We start from the raw sequence: 3,251 nt of genomic DNA on the forward strand, positions 1-3,251 counted from the left end.
TTAGGATAGATATACCATTCACATGCTCAAACAGTTGGCCAATTCAAATAGCTAGAGCATTCAAGATATTTTGTAACTGTTTTTTAGACTTTCTCCCTATAAAAGGGAAGAGGAACTTATTTGTAAAGGTTACGAATTCTTTTTTCAAAGAGAGGTTCCATGGTTTGATCTTCCTATTCGAGAGGCTGTAATCGTTTTGAAAATTTTACAAGCTTGGGCCTGTGATAAGTATTTCATTTTTTGAAGATTAATGAAGAATTTTACGGTGATCCCAAGAATTACAATATGCAGTATGTGTTCTTCCTCTGTGTTTCACTTCATGTGTGTTGTTCTTCTTCAAAAATTGTGTAATTTGTAGCTACTTTGTTCACTCTTAAATCATAGATTTACTTATGTTATGTTGTAGTAGAAAGTATCTGTGAGATATTGAGTTTAAAGCCTTAAAACGTGCTCCATAATTTCTGCACTTCATTTCCTTTATCTTTTTCATGATTCTACTAGGATTTATTACATAGGATTTTGTGTCTATCCAACCCTTTGCATTAGGTTCCTTCCTTATATTTATCCTCTCTATATTTATTGCAATGACCAATCATGTTGTATTTTCTGTGTGTACGCCACCAAACCTAAACATTTATTCTTGGAAATGATATATATTTTTTATGTGCATATTGAATCTACCCATGAGAAGGGTAATTAAGCCAAATTTTAAATCATTTTACATTTATCTCTTGAGTAGCACTGATTCATATTCAAGAGAGACTAATATGTCATAGCACTGACCTCTCCTCAACCTCGGGGTTGTCTCTAGGAGCGACAACAATGCATATGGCACAAAGTCCCTTGGAGATCCAAGAATGATCTAGAAAATCAAACAAAATCTGACTCATGACCTCAATGATATACATTATACTTGTTAGATATGAAAGATGGATCCTTCTCCATTCAAAATTCAGTTCTAGTTTTTCAGTACCCTTGGTAATGACTCTCGTGGATATAGAAGGGGCCCACTTCCATGAATTACATTTGTACTTTGGTAGTGGTTAATTAGTTGTAGGGAATTTCTCTATTCCTTTACCATTTTTTTTAGCTTGACAGGTTCATTATTTTGATTTAAAACATCTACAATTTTTAACAGTGGATATTTGGCCAATTTGGATTGAAAAATCTAGTTCAATTGTGGGCTCCCAAGTGTGATTGAGATTTATCAAGGAGAGGGGGTCCACAATTGCTATTTTTACCAAACCACCTTGTCAATGTGGCACTCTATGGAAAATTACGACACCCCCAATGCAAAACCACATACTAGTCAAGACCCCTCCCGCAAACCGCCCCTTGTTTCAACTCTCCCTTCGTCATATTTATCCTTCGCCAAATTTATCTTGTCTACCACAAATCTCCTAAAACCTGAAGCTTTCGATACCAATGCAATGAAATTAAGATGGGGAAATTCTGAACTTTTTATGTGATGGGTTGGGTTCCAAGCTTGACTATTCAGATAGTTTTCTTGAATTAATAATATTTTTTCCACAGGATGAAATGCTGGTAAGCATCAAGCTGTTGCACCCATTTCCTAAAGGCTAGAGTAATAATTTCGATTCAAGAGCTAATACATCCATTCACTCTCCTTCTACTTACAATATTTTCAATATGAAGACAACAATTAGGAATGTTTTGTCATTCTCATAAAGGTTCCAAACAAGCAAACTTTTTAAAAATTGATTACATGAAGAGGCAAGTGAAGGGAGGCTCGCAAGGAAAATGGGGTTTTGATGAGATGAGTCATTGATGATAGAATTATCTCATTCCCTCATTTAATGTCGGGAATCTTCAATTCCTCTGATTTCATCTCAAAAAGAAATTCACACTCACACCCATTCTTCATTTTCTCCTGTGTAATTCCTCCCATTCATTGAAAGATACAATTCATAATCATTATCGAAAATATTGATTACATTGATGGGTTGGCCACTTCCACCATAATTTTCCCTCACAAATAAACTGGTGAAGGAAGATGTTATCATCCTAGGTATTCCTAGTCAATGGGTAGAGGACAAATGTAAAATTTCTGACCCTTATACAACTAAAATAGGTGGCGTTCTGGACTAGCTAATGGCAACGAAAGAAATTAATCATGATTTGCTGAAGTGTGGTGTATGTGGGGGAGACCTTGGGCTTGTTGCACAAGTCTATTCTCCTCATGGGACTGATAGGATTTACATTGAATATTGTACTCTCTTTATATTTGGCAGTTTAATTCCAAATTGTAAGATCAATCCTCTCAGTTGGCATATAATAAGGGTTCAGAAAGACACTCAATTAGGTGTTGTTAATGGAAGATCCATGTTAGAAGCTTCAAGTTCAAGTAGTCATAGTACAACTAGCATTTGTCACCATATACGGCTATTGATGAAGATCAACAACAAGACTTCGATGTGAATGAATGATGGGAAGATGGCATGTGGAGGTATGAATCATATGGAGACGATGGTGATGATTAGGAGACCTTGGAGATGTAGGATTTTGGTAGGGATTTTTAGGAAACTAGCAAAATCGCTGGTTGTCCTCTTGGAAATCAGAATGGTGGTAGTTACTTTGTAGATGGGGAAGTTAATGTTATTGAATCTGGTATTGCGAAAAACAACTTCCCACTGCTTCCTTGTTTTTATAAGTGCGATGGTTTGTGCGTTTCAAACTGGAAGAAAATTTGTAAAAAATTGGATGCGTGGATCGAGGAGAGGAGTAAGGATTCAAAATTTGATGTTTATGAACAAATTTAACGCAACCTCCAACATTGGTTTCTCTTATATATTTAAACCTGAGCAAATGTACCAATGGATCTATTATTGATGGATTGGTTTTTATCCTTTGCTCGAAATTCGAATTTTATGGGCTTGTCTAGATCATCATAGAAAATGTATATTTTCTTACTAGTATGAATAAGCTTGAGTTCCTAGATCTCAACTACATTGGAGTGCTCACATTTCTGATCTAGCTTGTCATAACCTTGCTTTCTTGAAGGAATTGTATCACCTTTCTCTCAAAATTTTTTCTTCACATGGTGTCTTCTCTTCCAAAGATAAAATATCTTAGTATCCAAGTGATAGTTGTGAAAATAACGCAAAATTTCAGCATAAAATAGAGGTCAATCATTCAAGTCTCCTTTATGGCAGGTGGAAGAAAAGGTGACTATAGAGTTGAAAGCTAGATTTCAAATCTTGAATGAGACATATTTCATTCAAACATCTTCC

General features: G+C 35.4%; 1 pseudogene; it reads left to right on the forward strand.

Annotated features, from left to right (window-relative positions):
* The first annotated feature begins 1,959 nt into the window (after positions 1-1,959).
* Positions 1,960-2,780, forward strand: LOC149246046 (uncharacterized; annotated as a pseudogene).
* Positions 2,781-3,251: the final 471 nt, after the last annotated feature.

Source organism: Pinus tabuliformis, chromosome 7 (genome assembly GCF_031772625.1).
Source record: "Pinus tabuliformis cultivar Carrire ecotype Pingquan chromosome 7, CPIR1, whole genome shotgun sequence".
Lineage (NCBI taxonomy): Eukaryota > Viridiplantae > Streptophyta > Pinopsida > Pinales > Pinaceae > Pinus > Pinus tabuliformis.